Source organism: Zonotrichia albicollis, chromosome 2, assembly GCF_047830755.1.
Source record: "Zonotrichia albicollis isolate bZonAlb1 chromosome 2, bZonAlb1.hap1, whole genome shotgun sequence".
NCBI lineage: Eukaryota > Metazoa > Chordata > Aves > Passeriformes > Passerellidae > Zonotrichia > Zonotrichia albicollis.
In genome coordinates, this window is record NC_133820.1 from 5395481 (window position 1) to 5421403 (window position 25923).

General features: G+C 48.1%; 1 protein-coding gene and 2 long non-coding RNA genes across 3 annotated transcripts in view; 2 read left to right on the forward strand and 1 right to left on the reverse strand.

Moving 5' to 3' along the window:
- LOC141727010 (uncharacterized) overlaps nucleotides 1-10788 on the forward strand; it is a 15095-nt gene extending 4307 nt beyond the window's left edge. The window contains exon 3 of the long non-coding RNA XR_012577997.1: nucleotides 10638-10788. This is a non-coding gene — a long non-coding RNA (uncharacterized LOC141727010). The remainder of the gene's footprint in view (nucleotides 1-10637) is intronic.
- LOC141727009 (uncharacterized) lies at nucleotides 5723-14359 on the reverse strand. The gene is made up of 3 exons (XR_012577996.1): nucleotides 13254-14359; nucleotides 8400-11826; nucleotides 5723-6751 (listed from the first exon to the last, which is right to left on the reverse strand). It is a non-coding gene; the product is annotated as an uncharacterized LOC141727009 (long non-coding RNA).
- LOC141727001 (uncharacterized) overlaps nucleotides 13594-25923 on the forward strand; it is a 61373-nt gene continuing 49043 nt past the window's right edge. Inside the window, exon 1 of the mRNA XM_074532230.1 lies at nucleotides 13594-13615. The gene's annotated coding sequence lies outside the window, so the exon portion shown is untranslated. The remainder of the gene's footprint in view (nucleotides 13616-25923) is intronic.

Sequence of the window (25923 nt, forward strand, 5' to 3'; positions counted from 1 at the left end):
TTCTTGGAGGAGTTGAGAAAACCTAGGACTCCTGCACAGAAGGATGAGCAGAGTTCTGCTTCCTCCTAAAGACACAGCACTTGTCACTACCAGTGTCATTGCTGCAGCTACTATTTTTCCTGCAGGCCACCATCACTGGAGAATTCCTAGATGTCTGTGACTCTATAGACGTTAATTAATTGGAGTTGTTAAACTATCAAAGCATGGAACTGTAATTGTGAGCATCTTGTGAACTGAGGGACTGAAGTCAGCAGCACCTCCGCACAAACCAAAGACTGGAAAAGACAAATTTGTGGTGGTGGAGCATGGTGGGGGGATGTTTGCAAAGTAAAAAGCCCTTTGTCTCATCAAGAGGATGCATTCAATAATTGTACCCATTTGCATTTTGCTTTTGAGTCACAGGACATTGCCACAAACTGAAATTGAGCACATTCCTATAGAAAAAGCATTGGCATTGGGCCACGGCTGTAAAGACTTTTAAAAATCTGTTTGAGAGGCCATGTTAACTAAAACTGATCATAAATCACTTTTTGCCATTGCCATTGGGGATCTGGCAAACACCTTCCTGCAAACAGAACGTCTCTTTCTTTAGCTACAGTTGTATAACTTGCAAATTGAATGCGAACCTGAGAAAGATTTAGTGGTTGCAGGCACACTCTCTAGAGCCTTTGACAAAAATTCTGTGGAACAAAGTCCCAGGCTAGATTATGGATATGTCAATTGGGGAAAACAAAATAGAAAAACCCAGCCTTGTCGGTTTTTAAAATGAAATGCAGAATTTTATTGCTGGTGGTTTGCTGAGGACAAGACACTGCAGGATGTAATTAAGGTTCTAGTAGAAAATGATTTGCACAGCTTATTCTGTCCCTGTTTCAGTTTAAAACGATTTAGATACCACTTCTCTGAGGCATGAAGAAAACTGATCCTGGAAGTGTTGCAGGAAAATAAAGACACAGAAAGCCATTTAGAGCCTGAAGGCAGCGTGAGACATCTCTGCCTCCCTCAATAGTCAGAAACACAAGCAATGTGAAATGGAGGAGTGCATGCTGGTGGAAAACACTCACCCTCTGCAAGGAACTTGGGGAAGCAGGCTGGCATCAGCTTGATGTGGGAATCCTGAGCAGCCATTTTCATAGTGCAGGGTAATCTCTGAGGGAAGACACTGCAGCCTTGTAAGGGAGCAGGTCCCTGGTATCTCTTAATAGTGAATTTCATACTCACAACAACCTGTCTGTCAAGGGACCGCAGGTCAGTGCAGCATTATGTGTATCCCAGCTAATCCCCAGTGCCTAAATTTACTACAGCAGTGGAAAGCAATGCCCAAACTCTGCCAGGAAGGGGGCAGTGCCAATCTGCTGCACTGCTGGCACTACTCAGTTGCAGTGGATTGGCACATCTGTGCTAGCAGAAACTGATATCGCAGTGAGGGTGGGTTTGTTGAGATAAGCAAACGGGAAAAGTGGAACAAAAACTTGGTGTGATTTTGTAGCCTGGGATTGGCAGTGTTTCACAAGTGACGCTGAGTAACAGAGAGACTCAACAGCTGAAGATTGCTCTGTGGAGACCTCATCATCACCTGAAGGGTTTGTTGTAGGCAGCGCATGCTATGGAGAAATAGCTTAATGTTTCCTAAATTCCACAGGCCAGTGGGACAGTGTAAATTGCTGCCTTCCATGCTGGTGGTGTTGGCTTAGAGTGGCTGTAGTCTAGAAAAGTAAGCAGCTTTTAGTGGGCTTTTTGCTAACCATGAGATGGGTTCTGGAGAGGATGTGGGTTAGAACGTGGGACATCTGTGGCAACAGGACATTTCTCAGGTGAACAGACACCTTGTGGTGCAGTTGAACCTGTGTCCCTAGGGAAGCTTTGGGGATCTTTCAGAAGCCCTTGGAGGAGGTGCCATTGTGCAGAGGCTTGTGTGAACAGCAGTGATCAGAGCTTCAACGATGATCCATGCAGAGCTCCTTGGGGTTCCTGGTTAGGAGGCATTCCTGGATAACATGGAACATGGGAGTTCTCCCATGGTCAGGTACTATTGAAGTGAAGGAAGATGACCCTCCTTTGTTGGTCAGCATTGACTTCGTTTATTGACTCAATCAGTCACTTTTTATAACCGTGTTAATTAAGTTCATGCATATTGCAAAATCTGAGCTCCTGATAGGCTGTAGAGAAAACTTCAACTCCTCCTTTTATTTACAATACCTGAAGTTTGTTTATTGAAACCAAGATCAGTGTTCTCACCATGATATGAAAAGTTCTCAAAACCTTTATATCTGTTCCCAGAACGGCCATCTGTTCCCAGAGCAGCCAAGGACAGAATATTTGCCTGTTTTTGAGAAAATGGTCTGAGAATCTTGTTGTTTATATAAAAGGTGGCTGAGAACCTAATTATTTACAGGATCAAGCCTGGGAACTGCTGCTTTACAGCTGTCTTTTATTTTTCCCTTAGCTGAGTACCTTCATGGCCTCTTTCTTTAAGCCATGTTTGGACTAGGCTCTCCACAAGGTACAACGTGCTGAGCACTGAGAGGGCTTTGTTTCCTCCTCAAGTCCCATGTTTGTCACTGTCATTGCTGCAGCTGCTTTGCTTTCTGAAGGCCATCATCACTGGAGAATTCCTAGATGTTTGTGACTCCACAGACGTAAAGTCACTGAAGTTGTTAAATCATTGAGGCATGGAACTGTAATTGTGAGCATCTTTGTTACAACTTTTTTTTTTTGCAGAGCTGCACAAAATTTTGTGCTTTTCTCTGTCTTAGCATTGGTTGGATGTAATAGAATTTCCTTCTGCTAATAAACTGAGGCATTAAGTTTCTAATTTAGGGATGGGATAAAATGAGTTGTGCTGTGATTTCTAATCATGGGAGAACTCTTCTAATGTGCAGACATTCAGTGTTTGTTGTATAAAAATGGTTCCTTAACAATGCCCATTGCAGCTAATTTGTAACTACACAGTGTAAACATTGATTTCTAAAGTTTTTTAATAGATCCCCAAGCTACTTAATTATCACTTACTGACCCTTGTTTTCTAATGGTGATTAGTTTAGTTTCCTCAAACTTTATAAGAGCTGAGTCTCAAGTGGCAGTAATATGGACAATTTCTTATTCCATATTTAATAGGATAGAGGGTCTCCAAAGCATTACTAGATCATATTTTCCCAGAATTAGGCTTTACCCTCACAGTGATGGCCCTCTTAGCTGGACATTTTGAATGTTCTATCTGGTTCAGCTAAAGCTTGTATTTAAATCAGGGAGAAGCAAATTCAAACCACAACTTTGGGATTTAAAAAAGTGTGGTTTAAAAAAATCACAAAGTCTTGCTTATAGTGGGTTTCTTTCAGGTCTGGCACAGTTTTTGGTCTATAAACCTGTTGGATTCTTCAGCACTCATGTCTATATGAGTTGAGGAAGGAGACCAACCTGGTTTCTGAGAACAATTTTCCATGAAGAAAGTGTGTAAGCTGACAATCTCTGTGACTTGGACAGTTAGCAGAGCTGAACTTCTCCTTTATTAGTCTTAGTCTTCCACTGCACTCTGCATTCCCCTACACTCTTTAGCACCCATTGGCTGTAAGGTCGAGAGAAAAGCTGCTCTTGAATCCTCTGAGGTAGAAAATTGGAGAAAGGCTCTTGCTGATCAGAGAGCAGAGCTTCTGGAAGAGACTTCCAAGAGCAGAAGTTTGTTTTCTTTCACTTCCCATCATCAGAGAACTAGGTCTGTTTTAAAAGGGGTACAGGTCCAGAGACCCACCAGTCTGAAACAAGCAGTGAAACTTTCCTTCTTATCAAATATAATATGACTGAAAAGTCAGAAAACAGGACTGAAGGGTGCATTGTGATGCCTTCTAGTCCATTCCTCTAGCTGACAGCACAGATACCTCTGTCTGCCGTTCTTGACCAACATTTGCCCTTTTCTTAAAGACCTGCAGTGGTGGAGCCTGCTCAGACTTGTAGCAGTTTTGGGCTCATTTTGGGCTTGCTTTCCTTGTGAGTTCAAGTTCTGCCTTCCAGTGCTGACACCATAGCTCCCATGTAGCCAGTCCTGCCCCTGTCTACAGCATTTGAATAGCTGATTTTTCCTAAGCAACTGTAGAATTTTACATGTCTTTTTTTAATTCCATCCTTTTTTTCTTCCCAGACTTTCTCAAATAACCAAAGATGTTTTGAATACTAAGTCTGTTTTCCAGCATGTTTGCAGCCTCTCCCAACAAGGTGTCATCTAAAAGTTTAATAAGCTCAGCCTCTGTTTCTTCATTCTTGTCATTAATGAAAATATTGAATAATACAAGTTCTGGGAGAGTTCTCTACAAAACTCTTGCTTGATGCCTGTTTCCTGTTTGATGGAGAAGGAGCAGTAACTTCCCTGGATATGAAATTTCCCTCTCCTCCAACTGACAGTCAAGAACAATAATTTTCACATATTGTGAAACATTCCAAGTTTCAAACCTTTTACTAAGAAGAGTCTCCAAAGGCTGGCCAAGCACAGAATGCCTAACAGCAGAATTTATTCATAGACTGTGGAGAATCTTTGCTCTAGCCATAAAGTCCATAAACATTTAAAGGGAGATGATCTGCTCAAGGAAATTGTTTAAGTATTTATGGTACCCTGTTAGACACCTAGCAGGACAAGGCACCTCCTGGCCTTACAGCTGGAGTGTTACAGAAATAGTCTCAGCAGACTGTTGAGGAGAAGAAAAAAAAAATACAACAACCCACAAAACTGTGGATTCAAGCCTTTTGGAATGGCCATGACCTCTGTAGAATGCTTGGAAATCCCTTTAAGGTTTTATTACTTTGCTAAAAGCTCTCCTGGTTTGGTGCTTTTGATTTTTGGGTTGCACAGTGATCTCATACTGGTGGCACAGTGATTCGCACATAGCCTAGTCCTTCTCAGACACACCTCTAAGGGTGCTTAGACATTTAAATGGCCAACAGGAAGGCTTGAATTTTTCAAGATAGTGATGCCTTGTACCTTCCAGATTTAAGCCAACTTTCAACTGTTTGGTATCAGGAAGACACTGCAGAAGGCAGATTATCCCAAATGGCTCTGCTGCAGCTCAAAGGGACCTAAACAGCTTGGAGAAATGGGCCAGTGGGAGCCTCATCAAGTTCTACAAAGCAAAATGCCAATGCTGTTGGAACAGGAACTGTTCCATCTGAGGACCAAGTTAACACTTAGTTACACTTCTTATCTGGGGAAAGGCTGAGAGGGCTGGGACTGTCCAAACTGGAGATGAGTGTTGTCTTATCCATGTGCATAAATGCCTGATGGAAAGAAGACAGAGACAGACTCTCCTCTATGGTATATAGGGAAAGGATGACAGGCAACAGGCACAAGGTGAAACACAAGAAGTTTTGTTTGAAAAGCACCTTTTTTTTTTTTTTTTTTTTTACTGTGATAATGGGTTGAATACTGGAACAGGTTGTCCAGGGAGGTTACCAAGTCTCTGCACATGAAAATATTAAAGATCTGACTGGATACAGGGCTAAGCAAGCTGCCATAATTGAAATATCTTTGATCAGGGTTGAACCAGGCAATTTTCAGAGGTGCCTTCCCATCTCAGTGATTTGGTGTGTCTTGGAGACACTTTTACATATTCCTCTTGAGCATCCATGTGTGGCATCATCAGGAACAGGGCCCTGACTTCAGCCCCAGTTTGCACAGAAGGCCAAAGAAGGGAATTCACATTTTGATGTAAGGGAATGAGAGTAAGGTGTCTGTTCTTTGTGTCTCTCACACTTAGCAGAGACACCTCTGTGTGTGCCAGCTGATGCCAAATTTGCATTTTACACATAACTGAGTCTGGAAAGGCAAAAGGAGGCAGTGAAGCAAGCCCTGTGTGATGTCAGTGCACACACTTCCATGTGTACAGGTCTGGATCCATGACCAAGAAACCTCTCACTCCATTAGACACTTCATCCTCTATTATCATAGTCAGTGTTTTATTATCATTATGTTTTTAATTACAGGCATAGATGGATATGTAAATCATCCCCCATCTGAACTAATGAAGAAGCAATTTCATTTTCTTTCCCATAGTGGGGGAGGACACTGATGAAGCCACAGCCCTGACACAAAGTACCATTGGTTCAAATGACCTGTTTGAAAAATATGTGACAGGGAGCTGTGGAGCTGCCCCTGGAATGTCCATGGGAAGATCTGGGAGCATTGCCTAGCGAGGAACAAGAGCTTGTTCCAGAGGCAGACTCCAATTTCTGTACAGGGAAACCACATTCTTTGTGCATTTCTACATGGTGTAAGGAAATGGGACTGGAAAAGAAGACAGGGGCTGTGTATCCAGAAAAGCTTTGCTGCTGTAACTGATGTCTTCTCCACATAGAAACACCAGCCTGGAAAGCTGGGCAGTGAGCAAACAGCACACAGGATTTTATGTAAGGGGCATTAACAGTGTGTATTTTTCTCATCTTCTCAGGTAGAATATTTCCTGTTCTGTCTTGTAGCTTATTTCGCCATTTTTTTCCCTGAGTTGTACTGTCTTGGTGTGCACTGCAGTGACACTTCTGTGGATATAGGATATCTTTCTGTGGATATTCTGTCCAATAGGCCCTAATTTGCAGCTAATGCTGCTTTCTGAAGGCATCTATAGCGTCCTGAGAAAGAAACAATTCTTCAGTGCACAAGTAGGCCAGAGGGCATTATCTATTGCTCAAATATGAGATTTCTCTCCTACTGTGGGCTGCAGAACCCAGTGCTCCTACTTCAGGTTGTTTGTGACAGAGCTCTTGGGTTACCCTGTAACAAAAGAAGGCAAACACTGTGAAATAACCATTTTAATGGCACCTAAAGTCTGATTGGTGTTTCCATACCACTTCTCTGAATCCCAGAGCAGTGGCCCAACATTTCTACACTGACACAGAAATTCTGGACTGGATTTGAGGGCTGCCCTGGTACTGGAGTGTAGCTGGTGCTGTGTGAGGAGCAGCAGAAGAGGCCACTGCATCACTGCATCTGGATGGCACAGAAATCTCCTGCTGTCAGCAGCTGCCTCTGGAACCAGGTGGTTTGGGCTGGAGCTAAAAATGATGTTGGTATCAGCATGTTCTGGCTGCAGAGGCACCAGCCCCTGAGTGCCACCTTCTGTGGAGCAGACCTGGCTTCCTCTGAGGGCATTTCCAACGGGATCCAAGATGCACTGAGCAACAGCTGTCTGCCACTGTGACACACAGCCAGCTCTCTCTCTCCCTGGCACAGCTGGCTGTTGAGCTCTCCAAATCCCAGCCCTGCCATCCCCACAGGACCTCTGCAGTAAAATAAAATGGCCTGCAGGTCTGGGGTGAGGCTGCTGCAGCTTCTATTATCCCAGATCTGAGACTCCAGGAAGAAGGAAGAATCTCTTCTTCCCAGAACAGTGTTTCTAATTAGTTTTAGTTTCAGGCAAATCATTTTTGGATGAACTGGCATCCTTCAGCAGGATGATAATACTTAAATGTGCTCCTTTTGGGGCCCTGTGAGTTGTGCATGAGTGTCTCCTGCCTTGAAAGAAGAGATGTCTGTATTTACAGGTTTATCTAGACAACATTGCATCCATGTGGAGTAGCATACACTGAAACTTTAAAATTACTTTAAACAGACTTCCTGTTTTATGGGTTTTTTTTAACCTTTAAGCTGTAGGGTATTTCTGATTTGTTCTTGACTTGTTCTTGAAAGGGGGGGAAATGTTGTCTTGCAGCCTTGTGCAAGATTTGGTGCGTTATTCCTCTCACCAGCCCTGAGGTTCAGTGTATTTTACTGGTGTATTTTACCTTGCTCTCCCCTCCTGTCCTCTCCTCCCTCCCAGGAGCAGGGAGGAAACGCTGCCCCTGTCATTAACCTGGATCCATCCAGGAGCTCCTGCCTCGCTCTCCAGCCCCTGCTGCTGGAGCATCCTCAGCTGCAGCCCTGCTGGGGTGCCCCTCCTGCTGCTGGAGTGTAAATCCCCAGCAGCTCTCTTAACCACCCTTCTCATGCTACTTGAAAAATAACTTTCTCTTGTCATTAACGCTGATCTATAGCCGCATTAATGTGTGAAATCACTGGGTGTGAAAATAGTGTACTAACCACTACTTAATGTAATATTACCACAGTAATGTCTCTAAAAATATCTTGTCCACTTGATTGCTTTCATTGTGAACTAGAGATAATGTACCACTTACAGCTGATGATTAAAATTCATAAAGCTTTGGTTCTTAATTACAGCAACTTGCAATCAAAGTGAAATGTCAGATCCTGAATGTTGTTTATCTGTATACAAATTCTCAAAACCAAGAAAATATAAGGATCGTCTACACAACAAAGCTGAGCTGCTTTGCTTTAAGGTTAAGTAAAATAAATACACATGTGAGTATATACTGAGACAGGCTGGAATCAGTGAGCATGAGATTTTTGACAAGGCAGAACTCACCTCATATGAAATGCACATCCTTGGAAAATGTGTTGATGAAGATGGAAATGTAAACTTCATAGAAAACTGTTGTGGATGGATGGAAGTAACTGTTTGATGCGCTGTGAATAAAATTTTGCAAGTCAGGCTCAAGGTTAAACCAAAGATGCAGATATGTGCAAATGCAGAGATGGATTCCCACTGGCACTGGGAATCACCATGGTGGCTGGCAGGAGAGGGCAGCGTCCTTGGTTTCCAGTGTCAAAATGACCCAACTATAATCATGCTCTTGGTCAGCAGTGGCACTGCATGACAAAAATCACTTTCCTTTGGGTGCCCTTAGCACTGCATTTCCAGAGATATTATAGTAGGAGTCCTAGTAAAATATATGTATTGTATAAGTGGCCTTGCCCCAATCCTGGTTGTTCTAAATGGGCTGCAGCTGTGGCTAGTGAAGATAACTGGGATAAAAGGGGGTGGGCTGGTTGGTCAGGGAGAGTCTTGGAGGAGCCCTGGTGAAGAAGCAGGAACAGCTCTGCTGTGAAGAGCTGCTTGTGAGAAAAACCACTCTGAAGGTATGGGATTCTAGAAATATGATAATAACAATACGAATACAACAATATATGGTAATTTTTTTCAAGTTAATGCTAAGCCCTGAGGGTTTGCAGTGGTCTGAGATGTATCTTACCCTAAATTTACTAACACTCCATGTCAGCATAGCTCTGTCCCCTTTTTTCCCCCCCTTTTTTTTTACTTTTTTTTTTTTTTTTTTTTTTTTTTTTATATGAGATACAGGGATAGCTGAGTGTAGGAACTACAGCTCTATTCCATTTATAGTCCTTCTGGCATTCTTCATTTGTTGCATCTGTCCTGTGCCAGTCTGGAAAAATCCAAACCAGAGGGAGCCAATTTGTCATCATCTTCCAGCATCATTAAAACACAATCACATTAAAACAATAGGATCACTTCCTTACCAAATCTGAGTAGCTCCATTTATTTCTTCTGATTCAATGTCAATTTGAAGGAGATCTGAACCATTATTTGTAAGCTTCTTTAGAAAAGCTTTTTCTTTTCCCCACAGGGTACCCCCAACTGTCTCCACAGTGATTATTTTTTGCCAGTAGATGGAAAAAAAAATCTTTGCATGAATGGGAAATCAAAGCTTGACAATGATATTCATTTTCTGAGGGTTTCCATACCACGTCTCCCTTTGGGTGTTACTCTTCCTGGCAGTTTTGGGCATCTTTGCAGTGGCACTGATGAGGGAAATGCTGTTTCAGAGCTGCCCCAGTGTACCCAGGTGTTATTGCCTTGGCGCTTTGTTCATTGGCATTTGCTGCTTGCCTCCCTCTGTTCCAGATGCACCTGCAAAGGTTTTAAAAACACGGGAACCATTCCCTGCACTGGCATCACAGATCTCTGATTCACTGGTACTCACCCTGGTCCTGCTGGCTCTCATGGCCTGTGATGGTTTGGGAGCTGTCTGCAGGTGTTTGCACCACCTGCACCTCTTGAGCAGCACAGTGAGTTTGCAGTGCTGAGTCATAAAAACCCCTTCTAACTAACACAACTTTTGCCTTCTTAGTTATCTAGTAAGACTGGCTCAACAATTCTTTTCTTCTGTATCTAAACTTGCTTCAATCTCTATTCCTTCATCAGACTCTACAATTAAAAATCTTTCTGCTAAGCACACATATCTGTGGGACTTCATTGTCAAACTTTCATGCTTCCCTACAGGGAAAGATTTGCTTGGCCTTGTGGCTTGGTGAGCTCCCTGGTACGTGCTCTCTAACTCCAGGCTTAGCCATTCCTGGCAGCTCCACGCTTCTGGCACTGCTGCTGGAGCTCTCCTGCTCAGACAGCTTTCTCCACATGGATCCTGCTTTGGTTGGAGTGAGCCTGTTCCTGGTTGCCCTTCTCCTGTACCTGTTTCATGGGTGCCATCCAGAAGACATGGCCAGCCACAAGGCAGAAGCCTCTGAGCAAGCAGAGACAAAGTAAATCATCTTCTCTCCCCAGTTCTGCCCCTTCCCAACTTCAGGGCAGCCCCTTGTTTGTCTTACAGGGTCCTGCTTGAAGCTTTTCTCTACTTACTACCTGATCCCTGTTCCAGCATGTAAGGTCCATATGTCATGGTCCAGGCCAAAAAAGAACATTCTCATAATTAAAAAATACTGTCTCGTTCCTCCTTTTGACATTCCAGACAGAAAACTAGCAGGAAATTCGATGCAAAGGTCCTGTTCATCTTTTATCTTGCAGATTACTTGGCTGTGATGGTGTTCACAGGGGTCTCAGGTTGAGGGAAGAGACGAGGATCTGACTCCATGTTTCAGAAGGTTTGATTTATTATTTTATGGTATATATTACATTAAAACTATACTAAAATAATAGAAGAAAGGATTTCTTCAGAAGGCTAGCTAAGAATAGAATAAAAGAGAATGATAACAAAAGCTTCTGTCTTGGACAGAGGGTCTAAGCCAGCTGGCTGTGATTGGCCATTAATTAAAAACAACCCTATGAGACAATTTACAGATCTACCTGTTGCATTCCACAGCAGCAGATAACCTTTATTTACCTTTTGTTCTTGAGGCTTCTCAAGAGGAAAAATCCTAAAGAAAGTATTTTCCATAAAAGATGTCTGTGACGTTTGGCCTCTCACATCTCGAGCAACAAGTTTGCAATATATTATTTTCTGCAAAGTCTGCAAGACCCATACTTTCTACTGCCAGTGTCTAGTGGTTTATGTCAAGTAGTTTGCAGCTGCATGTACATTTTAGTCAGCTCCCAGAGCTCTTGGTCTTATTCCAGAGCCTCCACAAGCTCATTTGCAGGTATCTCAGGTATCCCTTCTGTGGCACTGTAATTCTCTCAGCTTAATTTCCAGTCCCACTCCTGGGACTGTTCACGGTCCCTGGGAGGTTTAGGTGCTTCTCATGGGAGCTCCCAGTTGCAGTGAGGATGTGAAGGGAGATGTCCTTAGCTAAACTGTCTGTGTGGAGCACAGAGGATCAGATAAATGCCCCAATTTTCACTGCACAGTTGCAGCAGGCAGGATGTGGCACAGCAGTGCAGAGACAGGGAACCAGGAGCTGCCTGCCTTGGGGGAGGAATCCAGGATTTCTGAGCAGTCCAAGCCCCCTGAGGAACATGTCCTTAGAGGCAATGTCTGACAGTTATCCCACTCACACGAAGCACCACATGTTGAGAAATTTCCTGTGAGCCCAGTGGGCTAGTCTGCATTTCGCTCGTTGCCTCCTCACACTTGCCGGATGCTGCAGAAAGGTGCAGGCATCAGAGGGCAGGCAGCCATGCTCCGTGGCACTGGAATCCTGCAGGCTGCTGCTGCCATATGCTGCAGGCTGCTGGGGAGGGAGGGCTCTCTCGTGCCTCTCAGGTTAGCCTTTTATTCCTCCTAACAAGTTCGGGGCTGGTGATGACAGCTTTGCTCCTGAGGGTGAGACAGATAATTTACATTGGGCACCTGTTGCTTCCCTGTCCTCTCTGGCTGAGGATACAGCTCCTTTAAATTCTGTATCGCTAACTACCCCGTGAACAAGAAATCAGACTGTGCAAAGGAGGTGAAGAGGTACAACATGTAAAAAACATGTCCTCCCACTCTCCCTTTCCCACAGGATGGGCGATGTTTGACTTCACACTCCAGGGAGCAGCCGAGAAATCCTTCAGATGGTTAAACATTTCAAATGGTTGGGATGGCTAAACCGTCCTAGATTTTTAAAATTTCACAGAAGTACTTGAGGTACAAAGTGGACCATGAAATGTTTATGGAGATGTTCTTACCCTCCCACTACTGACATCAGAACAAATAATGGAGTCAGGAACAGGAGGTGGGAATTCCAGGGCAACAGGATAGCAAATGAGTGATGCTGGGTTTCAAAATAATTTCCTATCCTTATAAAGGACAAGCTACACTTGTCCAGTTTTTGTTTCCCTTGTTTCAGAGATTTTCTGTGGAAGTCTGTCCTTTTGATTTAATAGTGTTTATATTTCAAGTGAAGCTTTCTCTCTTAGGGGACTGATGTTTGGGTGACCCTGGGCTGAGGCTTGGACTAATCAAAGATCACCAGGGGATCCAAAGGGGAATATTGCCAGTGCTGGTAAACTACCATTTACTAAGAGGCAAATGTGTATTCTGGAAATAGAGCTCCTCATTCAGCAGCATGAAGTGAGCGATTTTTCTTTCACTCTGCAGTGAATATGATGCTGGTGAAAGGTCCTGGCCTGAGCACCCTGGGAATTGAGCCCTGTGCAAGCCCTCAGCAGAGAGGCAAAGATCCTGGCTACAGGCTGCTCGTCTCATCCGGTTTCAATGATGGAAGAGGAAACTGAGTTTACACAAAACCTAGCCCAGCCCCCAGAAACATCTCGCTTTGTTTATGTTCAGAGCTGAGCCTGCGACTCTCGCTGTTTGGGAGAGCTACCCAGACATTTCTCCATCTGACTGACTTCACATCCATTCCTTGATCTCATCGAGAGATCTGGCTTTTAGCTCCCGCTCATGACGTCCCACTTTTCTCTCTCTCTCTCTCTCTGTGCTCTCCAGAGTCTGAAAGATCCCTGTATAACGTGATTATGCAACCATGCAAATGGACACGGTTCTTTTCATTTACTGCAAGCCCTGCTTCGTGTCTCCCGTTAGGAAAATAAAATCCTCCGTGAGAGGCACGCCGTAGAAGGCAGCAGGAAGGGAGTTCTGTGTGTCTGGGTCTGGATGCTTGAAGGTGGTATTAGAGATGGAAACAGACTATTTGAAGCAAACCGGTGTGCCACCATCTCTCCACAGGAACCAGCATCAGCTAATAGACTCAGACAGCTCTCCTCTGAATCCTTTCCCCCTAGGAAATGGCAGATACTCGCCTTCCTGGTTGTTTTCCTCAGCTGGAGGTCTCCGTGGCGAGCCGAGCCGCAGGGAGATGCGGTGCTGCTCTCCCCGAAGGCCAATTTGCACCCTCCCGCTGTAAACAGGCAGCTGCTCCCGCACTTTGCGCCCAGCCGGGAGGGCCCCGGGGGGCGCTTAAACACTCCCCGATGCTGCTGCTGCCGGGCCCGGCGCTCGGCCAAGGGCTCCCAGCGCCCGGCCGGGGAGCAGTGTGGCAGCCACACACACGCGGAGGGAAGGGAAAAGCGCCCAAAGCTTGTGATGCTTGGTGAAAGATCCGAGACACCTCCATGGCCGCCCCGTGCTGTGCTCACAAGTGAGGATGCCCCTCCACACTGCGGTAGGAGTGCGAGCTGTTCAGGTTTGGTGGCCTTTCTCAGCACGGTGATGGGATGTCCCCTTGTCACCCCAGTCCCTTTGCCAGGGTTTTGTGACCCTCATCCCATGGGTTGTTCTTGGATTACATGTGCTAAGAGCAAAGGTACGGGGCAGGCTGAGGTCTGCCGCTGCTGTGGGCTACAAGCTTGTGCCAATCTTCCTCCGGCATCATCTTCCTCACTGCCCGGCGGTGGTGAAGGGACATAGCAGCTCTCTGCGAGTCTCTCCATCTCACTGCCACTTGAGGAGGGTCCCATCTACCCAGAGAGCTCCTCTTATGGAGGAGACAGGGCTCCCTCGCAGATTGGGGCAGCAGCTACAGCGTTCTGACAAGGGAGGGAGGGAGAGCTGCAGGAGCGGGGGCTCAGACTCAGAGAAGGCACTGAGCAGGGCAGGGCGGGGGGCTCTGAGAATACCCCGGCAATGGGGAGAGCTCGGAGGGAACCCCGGGATGTAGGAGGGCTTGGAGGGACTCCCGAGATGGGGGAGAGCTCGGAGGGATCCCCGGGATGGAGGAAGGCTTAGAGAGACCCCCGGGTTGGGGGCGCTCGGCGGTGCCGCCCTGCAGGGGGAGCCCCGCCGGCAGTTCCGCGCCCGGCCCGCAGAGGGCGCTGGCGGCCCGGGGCTCCCGCGGATCCCGAGAGCGCATCCCTCGCCTTTCCTCCCTTCTCTTCCCTCCCTCCCTGCTCCTATCTTTTTCCGCCTTTTCCCCTTTATTTTCATTCTACTTACACACCCCAGCTCCCCCTCCCCGCCTTTTTTTCCTTCCTTTTCTTGGGGGGTTCGTGCCGCCGTTGCTGTCTCTCCCCTGGAGTCGCACGCGTCTCTCGCTGCCCTGCCCTCCCTGCCGTCCTGCTCTCCCTCTGTCAGCCCTGTGTAGCCTGGCGTGTTTCTCTGTTCCTCTCCCCGGCGCTCAGCCCTCCCCCTGTGCAGCTCTCTCCATGAAATGGAGCTGAACAATTGCACCGGAGCAGCTTTTTCTGCTCCTGCCATATGTCCGTGTACTGAGGCACCGTTGCTCTTGTGGTATTTTGTGTGTATTTGTGCTGGAAATACTTAGGACAATAACAAAACTGTGAATTTCTGCCTGCGTTTTCTTGGATCCTAATGAGATTTGAAATCCAGCGTGAGTGAGATGTGATGGATGGCTGTACTGATATTTTGAGCTGGTGTAGTTCAGAGTCATCTGAGATGCCTAGGCTGGATAAAGGGGAGCATGGCCCTGGAGGTTACCTGCTATCCTAGCACCAAGGGGACAAACTAAGTTGCAGAAATGACATTGTCCTTTCTCTCTCTCTCTTTTTTTTTTCCTTTCCCTTTTGGAGATAAATATGGTTCTGCCATATTTATCAAAGAACCTCTAGTAATTGCCCAATTCCTTAAATATGAAAAGATGAAATGACGGTCTCTGCCATCAGTGCATACTGCCCCATTCACCTGAATATGGTGTTGGCTGAGGCTGCCTCTGTAGCACCAGCCTGTCTCCCCTTGGGCCCTGATCTTCCCCCTTGAAATCCTTCCTGGAGTTCTGACCCCTCTCACACACTGGGAAGCACAGCCTTGGTTCCTTCTTCTGTTAAAAAAAGGAGCTTTGAGGCTGGGAGCTGTGCTGCCCTGTAATTAATGTACACTCAGCCTCAAATATGCAGTGACAACAACTTAAATGTCAACATTCCTAGTTAATCCCTTGCTAACAAAATGTGCCTGGAAAGAGATGGTTCTGCATAATCTCCACTGAACAAGATCTTATTTTAGCAGTACAAGCACTTGGGAGATTTCCCCAGTTTGACCAATGAGACCAAAAGATTGGCTTTGATAATCTCGGCTGTAAACGATGCTTTTGATCCTCTCAGGGAAGGCAAGGGCTGCATGTGGCAGAGCACACAAACCCTGCTCTGCCCCAGCCCTCCTCCAGAGCAGCAGCATGCTGGCCTTGCTGGGTGGTGTCTGTGTGACAAGGATGTGATTCCTGCTCTCTGATGTTCTCTGCTCTCCCCTCGTGCTCAGGGAGATGTCCACAGCCTCTTCCTGAGTCATGTTTTCCAGGCTGAGCAGCCAGCACTGTTAAAAGGGAAGCTACAGGGAAAATCTTATTTTAATGCATAAAATACTCCTTGTAAGAGCACTGAAGCAGGGACCACGACCACAGATGTAGTGCTTGGATTCCTCTCTGTGTGCTGAGAGCAGCCTACGTTTATCCTGGGGGGCCCAGAGTGTTGGTGGTGTCTCCCTGTGGCTGTTTTATCCCATCAGTGCAGGCAAAAGGCAGAGCCCCCAAGGTGAGGAGATGAACCTCCTTGTTGTTCAAAGCAGCCTGATGTTTCCAGCACCCTGGCTCCCTGCAGGCAGGATCCCTGTGCTTCCAAGGCTGGCATCCCCAGACACAGAGCAGTAGGTTCCTCCCCAGCAGGCTGTGGAAGCAGGGGGAGCACTGACACAGGATTGGTGCCTGAAACCTTGGTGCCCAGCCCAGAAACACAGTAGAAAAGGTGGTGGGCCATTCTTCTGGGTGCCACCCCAATTTAACAGGCAGTCCTTGCGTGCCCAGGTTATTTGTGGTGTGCAAGCACATGTAGAGGAATTTACCATTCTGCCTGTGCTTTTCAATCACTGGGTTCCTGCACACCAGCATCACCTCACGCTCAGTGATAAAATACCCACTTCTTCCCTCTGCATTTTATGGGTTTTGTTTTTCCCTTTTCACTTTGTCACTTCCTCTGTGAAGGATGTCTGAGGGGTGCTCTCCCCACCATTATTTCAGTCTCTCATTTCAGCCTGGCTGTGCTCACACTCTCTTCCTTACACCGCCTCTCTTTTATTCTGCTTTGTTCTTCCACCACCACCTGTCACCAAAGGCTCTTCCTTCCCTACTGTGTTATCTTCTAGAGACCTAACCATTCCCTCTTGCTCCATTCCTCACCAATCCCCTCCATTATTTTCTAAAGTATCTCCTTTGTCTCCCTCTTTTCCACTCGCCTGTGCCTTTGCCACCCCTCCCCAGCCTGGAAACACTGCTCACCAACATCACAGCTCCCCTGTGCCTGTTGTACACCACAGCTGTGCAGCAGCTCTGCCTTCCACAGCCCTGCTGGTGCCCTCTTGGTGCTCTGTGTGCACCCAGTGCCACCCCTGTGCTGCCAGCTCAGCTCAGGATAGGGGGAGTGTCCCTGGGAAGGCTGCTCTTGTCCCACAGCATCATCTCCTCCTGTGGCCCTTGGAGACAGGTTAGAGGGCTGCCAGAGCTCTGAGCTGGCCCAGCACAGCTGTGCTAATGGGCGGAGCTGCTCTTTTCTGGGTGCCCCTCTTTCCCTGCAAGGAATCCTTCCCCACGGATATATTTGCCCTGGTGTTCCTCATCGCTCCTCCACAGGGGCTCTGGGGGCTGCAGTTGTTGCCCCTGCTCCAAGCTCTCCCTCTGCCTCGTCTGCTCCTCACCTCTGGGGCCCTGAGCACTGCCAAGGCCACCCCACTGCTGGTGCCCCTGATCCCAGTGGGATGGAAACCCAAGGGCCTCGTTCAGCTTCAGCCAATGTGGCAAGATGTGACTTCTGGGCTAGGATGGGCTCCCTAATTATTGAGTAATGAGTCTAAGGTATTTGAATCCCAGTAGCTGTTAGTGATGGCTTTGTGTAGCCCTGAGCCACACTCTTTACCATCTTGCTGAAACAAGTGTGCTGCAGGCAGATTCTGGAGATAATTGGACATTTCTGAAACCTCCATCCTTCTGCAGAACTTGCAGTGCTTCCATCTTTCCCTGCCCTTGCCTTATTCCTGTCTCTTTCCATCTACTGTGACTGTTTTCTATTTTTACTCTTGACAAAGGGTTGTGGGCTTAGAGGCTGCTCCTGTAGCTGTAGATGTAAAATGCCTGCTGTGTGGTGTTTGTCATGAAAGAACCCTCCTGGAAATTAACTAATTCACAGACCTGACTCATTAACTGCAGCCGTGGAGCTGGGGAGCAGTGTCTGTGGCTTCTGTGCCACTGGGCTGGGGGAGAGGGGCAGCAGGGAGCTGGACAGACCCATGTTTGTGATCCCAGCTCTTCTCCCAGCCCGTGCCATGGTGGGAAGTCATTTCCCACCTCTGTCCCCCTTTCCTGTGTCCTTGATCTCTGCTGCAGCTCACAGATCAGGGCAGGAGCTGTTTCTCATTGCGCCTGTCCGAGCCCTTGGCCTTGGTATGGGCACTAATCACTCCTGTTGTAGAAACAATAAGTACTGGAGAGACAGAGAGTTATGGATAGCTCCAGATGTCAGTTTGTTCCTGTCTGGATGTGCTCCCTTTGCTGCCCCTGCCTCCAGGAGGATGGCTGCACAGCTTAGAGAAGTGCAGGTTCATTCCTCCTCTATCTCTTCTCCTTCCCTCAGCCCCAAACCCAGTCCCACCTGGAGCCAGTGGCAATATTCCTAGCAGAAACACACTGGAAGGTTTTCCCACCCTAAGCAGCATAGTTTTAACATCAGCCCACTTGTTTGGAGTACACTGGGAGCCAGTGTACTCCAAACTATTCCAAGGCTAGATGTTTGATAGGAGAGGTTCTCTCTGTGCATCATCCCACAGAGTCTGCACTGCCTGCCCTGGCTCACTGGAACTCCCTGGGGAGCTCTGCTGGCCACCTCTGCATCTGAGGATGGGATGAGTTCCCTGCCCAGGGCCCTGCTGAGAGAGTGCCAGGAGCTTCCCTGAGCCACAGGAGGGTCACCCCTCCCTCTGTCAGGCAGGACAGTGACCACAGCTTCTCCTTGTTGGGATGGTGGTTTGCACTGGGAATTGCTGAGTAACGCACAAGCTTGGGTGGGTTTCTGAGGCTTGGGGCTAGCCCCAAGAATGTGCACACTAGGAAAACCCCATTCTGCCGAGTCCCAGAGGGCTGAGGTGGTGACAGCTGGTGCTGTTTGGGATCAGGGATCGTGCCTGATGTTGTGGCTGCGTGTGCTCCCAGCTGACACTCAGGGCTGGGAGCGCATCCAGCGAGCGCCGAGGCAGAGGCACTCAGGCTGGGCACCCAGAATGATGGGGAAAGCAAGCAGAATAATTGCTGCATGAGGAAGGAGATAGATTCAGTTCCTCTGTTTGAGCATGCCTTCCTGCAGGATTGCTGGGCTCTGCTTGCCAAATGTGAGCTCTGGCCACCAGGGACAGGAGAGAGGGAGTTTTTCTGGCACTTGATGGAAACTCGAGGAGAAGGCTCCAGCCAGGCAGTGCCCTCTGAGGGGAGGGTGATGATGGCTGCTGGGGACATGGGGGTGTGTGTGCTGAGGCACACCTGGCACTGGGACAGGTGACAAAGCACACCTGAGAGCACCTTGGGATGACCTCTCTGGATCCCCACCCAGAACTCCTGATGTCACTCATTCCTCCTTTTGCTCCGCCTGGATACTGCAAACATCTTCACACAGCGAAAGGTGGTGCAAGGATGTCCTGCCAGTGAAGACCCAAGTCACTGTGCCCTGGCAGACTTCAAAGCTCTGGCCTTGATCCCATGAATTTGTGGCACCTTTTTGGAGCCACTCACAAGGCAATAAGGGCAAGGCTTGCTGCAGAGGCACACTGCTGAACGAGGGACAGGACTAGGACTGGAGCCAGGCCAGCTCCTGTCCCATGAGCTCTGCTATGCCTGCATGCCCTGGCACAGATTTAGCAGCAGCAGAACGCTGTGCTCTGCACTGCACGGGTGTCAGGGTCACCAAGGTGGCAAACACAGGGCAGTGGCTGACCTGCCAGATCAGGTGTTCCATAAGGGCAGCCTTGTTGCCAGGAGTCATCCCCATCACTGCAGAGGTGTATCCAACTGTGATTCCCAAGTACCTTCAGATCTGCCCCTGCTTTTGGCAACCCTGCCTTGCTTCATAAGGATCACTGTGGTTATTGCTGTAGCTGGGGACTGTGAACCTGTAGAGAGCCCAAAGACAAATGAAAGTTATTGGAGTGTTGGAAGTCTCCTCTTTGTAACTTCATCCTGCAAGAATTCAAGGTTCTGTCAGAGCAGACGGTCAGATGTCAACTGTGAGGGCAGAGCCAGAGATGAGAAGATGTGAGGATTAACCTGGCAAAACCACTATCTGTGGTTCAAGACCTGTGCTTTCAAGTCCTGCCAGGCTACCAAGGCTGGAGGAGATGTGTGTCTGTGTACGTGGCTGGCACGTGACCTGGAGGCTGCTCTGCTCTGCACACGGGATCTGCCGGAGCTCTGGAGAGCCAGCCACACTCTGCTCCTGCCCATGCCCACCCAGGCAAGCTCCTTCTCTTGTCCAGTGCTCAGAACTGTGCATTGTGCCAGCCTGAGCTTGCCCCACAGCACCTGGGCAGTCACTCAGATGGTCTGGATAGAGCTCCTGCTCAGTCTGGAGCAGGGAGTTCAGAACACAACAGCACAGAGCCTTTACTGCACCAGAGGGTTTTTTTCCAGCAACTGCAGTTGTTATTTGCCTGATACTTGGGCAGGAAAAAGTGAACAAACACTAATTAGCAGGAAAACCATAGATATAACCTTTTTGGACTTCAGCATAGCTTTTGATAGTGCTTCTCACAGCCTCCTTTGGGACAAAGTGTCTGGCACAGAGATGGAGAACTGTGTTACACAGTGGGCGAGCAACTGGCTCACAGGTCAGGCACAAAGTCACAGTGAATGGGGGGACATCAGGCTGGTCCATCCTGGGACCAGTGATCTTCAGTATTGTCATTAACAGCTCAGACACAGGACTGGCAGGAATATTGAGTAAATTCACTGACAAGACTCAATTGGCAGGAGCTGTTGACTCCCTCAGTGTATGCAGGGCCTGCAGAGAGACCTTGAGAAATTAAGAGATGAGTGATCACCAACTGCATGAAGATTTACAAGGGCAGTGCCAGACCCTGCACCTGGGACAGGACAGCCCTCGTTGTGTGCATAGCCTGGGGAATGAGGGGCTGGAGAGCAGTGCCATGGAAAGGGCCCTGGGGGCCCTGGGTGGTGCTAAATCTGAGCCAGCAGTGCCCTGGCAGCCAGGAGGGACAGCCCTGTCCTGGGGGGCACCAGCATCACCAGCTGGGCAAGGGAGAGGATTGTCCTGCTCTGCTCTGGGCTGGGGCAGCCTCACCTCCAGCCCTGGGAGAGTTTTGAGTGCCACAATATAAAAAAGACACGGAGCCATTGGAGAGTGTCCAAAGGAGGTCATGGGGATGGTGAAGGGACTGGAGGGGAAGCCTTATGAGGAATGGCTGAGGTCACTTGGTCTGCTCAGCCTGGAGGAGACTGAGGGGAGACCTCATTGTGATGTTCAACACCCTCATGACAGAAGAGGAGGGGCAGGCACCGCTCTCTTTACTCTGACAGGACCCAAGAGAATGGCAGGAAGATGAATCAGGGGAGGTTTAGGTGGGATATGAGGAAAATATTTTTCACCCTGGTGGTTGGGCACTGAACAGGGCAGTGGTCACAGCACCAGCCTGACAGAGGTCAGGTGTTTGGACACTGCTCTCAGGCACGTGGTGTGACTCCTGGGGTGTCCTGTGCAGGGCCAGGAGTTGGACTTGGTGATACTATGAAGTTTCAATTCCCACACTGTCCCCACTCGGGCACCCAGCCTCTGTGCCCTCTGACTCTGGCTTCTATCTGAATGCCCCATCTTTGCTGGGTTTCTTTGGACCAGCACACACAGGTACATCCCATTCCCCTGCCTGATCCCAGTCCCTGATCTGTCCTGCTGGCTTGATGTGTGCCCTTGCTGTGTGCCCTTGAGCCTGCCCTGCAGCACTGGAGCTTCTTGGGGGCTTCTGTGTGAGATGTGGGGCTGGGAGAGGACATGAGGGACCCTCCTGCAGCACAAAGCATTCACCCACAGGTGACTTTGGGGCACTCTGAGAGTGACTGGCTCTCAGGGGTCTCTGTGGTCAGGATGACCCCAGAATGTGTTAGAGAGTCTCTCTTCCCAGCCCAGCAATCAAAGAAGGAGTCAGGATTCTTCTGTTCTGGTTTCCAAGGTTGTTTATTTTCTGTTATCTCTAACATTCTTTTCCTGACCTGCTGAGGTCTGTTCAGCAGGTCAGGCTGTGGCACACTGACCACCTTCAGGGTGGTGCTGTCTTTTTATACTAAAAATTACATGTACTTTATTTACAATTATTTTCCAATGCTTATCATCTATGTTAGACAGCGTGTTTCTACCCTAAACCAATCCAGAAGTGTCACCATCACCCAGAAGATGGAGGCTAGGAAAAAGTAGAAAGAAGGACAAGGCATGCCCAAATCCCTCCATCTTGGGACCCCGAGCACCCATTCTAAAACTACAAAATTCTACTTTTCACCCTCTGACAAACAGTCATTCTACTTAAACTTTCATGGCTTGTAAATCATCATATAAGGTTGGTAATCTTTATCATAGGTCAAAATCAAAGGCACAGGGCTGGAGCCATCCAGGGCAGCCAAAGGGATGTCCTGGGTTCTGACAACTGGCTGAGCATTTGAGCATCTCTCAGCCTTCTCCGGGCTGAACAAACTGCTGCAAAAGCAGTCTGTCTGTCTTCTGACCAGGTGTAATTGAGGTTCATCCCCCTGAACCCAAGGAAAAAGCTGTGTCCGGGCAGGGAAGGCTGTGTCCCTGGAGATGAGGGCTGGGAGCAGGAGCAGGGTCAGCTCCAGCCCCAGCTCCAGGGGCAGCGAGAGAGGGGTGTGTGTGTGTGTGTGTGTGCAGCTGCAGCATTGGGCAAGAGATGCTAATGGGAACCAGAAACAATCCGAGCTGCCTGGTGGTGGGAGAAACACTAACAGCGTTATGGCTCGGAGCTTGTAACAGTGCTGCTGCTGAAACAACTGCCGGTGAAATTACGGGGTTTTTCCTTTTCTTTTTTTCATTAGGACACAGAACTTTTCCAGCTCGTTATACCAGGGCCAGCAATATTCTTCAGTGTCAACAGGGGCTCGGGTGAGCCAACATTTTTTTCTGCTGAGGAAGAGGAGCAGAATGTTGTATCCACTTGGTGTCTCCTCGGGCCGTGGGCAGGCAGAGGTGCAGGGGTGTCCCAGGGCTGTGCTGTCCCCCTTCCCAGCAGATGCCTGCAAGGCAAGCACATTGCAAATGTCACCCTTTGGAGAGAGAGGCTGTCTGTGAGGGCTGGGGCGAGTCCTTCTTTTCCTCTGGGAGGTGGCAGAGCACATTCTGGATAATCATTTCATGCTGCTTGGGAGTGGTGCATAGTCTGGTTTCTCTTTGGTTGTGTTAATTGTGTGGTAAGGTGCCTAGAGCCTTCTATTGGTATCTTTATTTATTTAAATACAAATGAAGAAGGCATTAAATCAATTGTTCTTTTTTCTTCCCTCTCTCTTGCCTTATCATTGTTTCTATCACGTACTCTTAGCTGTACTGGGCTTTTGCTTTCTCAGCTGAATCAGTGAGATCATTAAGTGAGAGTCCCGGGCTGAATTCCCTGCAGACTCAGAGAGGCTGCCCTGAGGAAGCACACCTTACACCCCTGGCTTTCCCCTACTGCTGTTTCACCCACATTACAGGGCACTTCCTAACTTTACTTGCTGGCCAAGGCTTCATTCTGTGACCCCTTGCAAGCCCTAACCATCCTGCAATGCAAAATAAGGGAAAAAAGCTGCACAATGTGGCAACAATTGAGACTAGAACACATTTCTCTTACTCCTTCAGCTACTCTGCCTTTCATCTGGATGGGCCAAATTACATGACTGGATTGACCCCTTTACTGTTTTAACCTCTAGCTCCTACAGCTGGGAGCAGAACCCAGTATTCCTGGATTTGATCATTCTCCTGCTATTTAGCAAGTAGTTTGTAACCAAATGGTAAACTATGAGTTGAGGCCCTCTCTTCTCGCCAAACTCCATAAAATTTAATTACTCCTGGAGTTCAAGTGGTGGCATGTTTTGTGAGAGATCTGGAGGCCTAGTATGCAGCTTTCAGATAGACATTGAAATTGAGCTTCTGATGTTTTCCCCTCCTTTTTTGTTCCCAACAATTTATTAAATTCACACATTGCAATCTTGCTGGAAAACTATTGTGTATGTCAGCAATCTGCTCATGATGGTCTGCCAGAGATCAAAATACCTGTGTGCTGATTTCAGGGCATTTGCTATGAGCCTGGACTGGTGAAATCAGAAGTGTGGGGTCCTGAGGTGTCTGCCTCTCCTGGCAGGAGCAGGATGAAGGCAGCCTTGGTCCTTCCCAAAAATCCAATTCAGCCTGCACCATGCAGAGGTCAGAGCAAGGGAGACACTTCATTAAGGACTGAGCTCCCTCTGCTTGGAGTCTTGTTTGCTTTTAAACTTTGACTCTTCTTTGTCTCTGGCCAAATCTACTGCAGAGGGATGCTGGCCTCATTGCTTGCCCTAAATTCTGTTGTACTTAGCTCATTACTCTCCTAATGACAAGCTGACAAATGCCTTTGCTTGATTTACTGGCAGTGTTACAGGTGTGTGGAACACTTGTCAGTACCTTGCTACTACATGCCTAATTTTTCAAACGGCTGGGTGTGCTAGCTTCCTCTGCAAGCTGTCCCTGCACACTTACCTGCTCTAATTCCCCTGCCATGGCTTTGTCACATCCCTGCACCCAAAGCTCACAGAGCCATGCCATAAGATTTCACAGAATGGTTTGGGTTGGAAGAGACCTTAAAGATCATCTATATCCAAACCTTCCTGCCATGGTTCCAAACCCTCCTTTCCACTAGACCAGATTGCTCAAAGTCCCATCCAACCTGGCCTTGGACACTTCCAGGGATGAGATATCCACAGCTGCTCTGGACAATTTGTTTCAGCGCCTCGCCAGCCTTGCTTCACACGTCCAAGAAAATAAATCAGAACCTACCTGTAGGTTTTGATGTAAGAAGTGAACAGTGAATGGCTCAGTGCAGCAGCCCTCCAGCTGTTTGTGGGTATTTATGGGTCAAGGAGGGTCCAGCACCCACCTTGATCCATAAATGCAGGCAGCAGGGCAGAGGTGTCCCTGCTCAAGCCCTTCCCAGGAGCTCTCAGGTTTGGACCTTTCCACCCTCATCTCCTACTCGTTTTAAACCAGGCAAAGACATTTTCACTGATGAAAACCCAGGGAACAGAGCTGGCCATCACCTGCAGGAGACCAAACTCAGATTTTTGGAGCGAGGGAGAGCAGCAGGTGAGAGGGCTCATAGCGATGGAAGGAAGGCAAGAGCACCAACGTTTCGCACACACATTTCTCCACCAGCTGGGCAGAGCTCTCCTGCTCTTCTCCTGGCTGTGTTGCTAGGAGAGGAGCGCTCTGCCCTCCTCATGGCTATGAATAGCTCCGGCTTGTTTATCCAGCCCAGCTCCGCCTGCTGGTTACAACCACAGCCGGCACCAGCTCACGGCATGACAGCACCGGGAAACAATGCACGGCCAGGGAACGGCCCCTCCGGCCCGGGACGCCTCGGGATCCCTCCGGGACAGCCGCCCTCTCCTCCTCGGAGCATTCTCTGCCTCCAGCAGAACGGGATAAACCCGTGCATTGTCACCCCTTCGGAGAGCAGGACCTGAAAATCAGAGCATCGGCTCAGAAATCTGAGAAATCTCAGAAATCACACACACACACCATCACTTCGAGGTCCTTTTCTGCTATTCCACCATCAGAGCTTTTCACGAGATGCAAAAGTTACTTTTCCTTTTTTTTTTTTTAGTGAAGCTGATCTTGCATAAGCCCATGAATTGAAGACCAGGGACTTCAAGCAAAGTAACAGATGGCTTGAAAATTTGCAATAATGGGATTCCTGAGATTTTCTTGAGGATGTTTTGTCTGAGGTGCAACCAGGAATGAAGCATCTCTAGCAGTGATATTAGATGGTCTAATAACAAGGGGACATACTGATGGGGTTCAGCAAAACACTCCCTGAGCACTGCAAAATGTCACTTCAGGACATTTACTCCAAGGGACAGAGGGACAGGCAGCAAATATGAGCAGTCCACACATTATCAGACAGGATGTGCGTGCACGGGGAACCACAGAAAGCTGTGCAAGTTCAGGGCAGCAGAGCAGACACAAAATTGCACCTTTGGGAACTCAGTGAGAAGAAAAGTTCTGGGCAAGGCAGAGCAGCACAGATCAGAAGAGACACAGATGGCTGCTGCACAGGTACAGGTGAACCAGCCCTTCTTTTTCAGCATTGTGAGCTTGCACATGTGCCTATTTCCTTGGACATCTCATCTTTCTCCACCTGGGAATTTGCTTGGGATGAAATACTGCATATGCTCATCCAGAATTTCCACATGCCCATCAGGCCTTTCAGATAGTTGGGCTGCTGAACATCCAGAAATTCAGG